Source organism: Elgaria multicarinata, chromosome 13 (assembly GCF_023053635.1).
Source record: "Elgaria multicarinata webbii isolate HBS135686 ecotype San Diego chromosome 13, rElgMul1.1.pri, whole genome shotgun sequence".
Lineage (NCBI taxonomy): Eukaryota > Metazoa > Chordata > Lepidosauria > Squamata > Anguidae > Elgaria > Elgaria multicarinata.
Window position 1 is genome coordinate 9,163,039 of NC_086183.1, and position 269 is coordinate 9,163,307.

Below are 269 nucleotides of genomic sequence, written 5' to 3' on the forward strand. Positions count from 1 at the left end.
TCCAAAACAAGGAAAAGCCATCGAGGCATCATGCCAGACTGTGACCACTAGGGGCCCCCGCACAAACAAGAAAGCGTGCTGTTCGTGCCGCAATTCTATGCCGGCCCTCTGCGCCTTGCGCACTCCAAGCAAGCAAGCTCCACCGGTTACCGCGAAGAGGCGCTCGGCTCGCCCGTCCACCCAGCTTGCCTTCCCTTTCCCTTCTCCGGGCGAGCCAGTCGCCTGCAAGAGCCAGGTTTCCGGGGCGGTGAGTGGCAGCTTCCGGATCA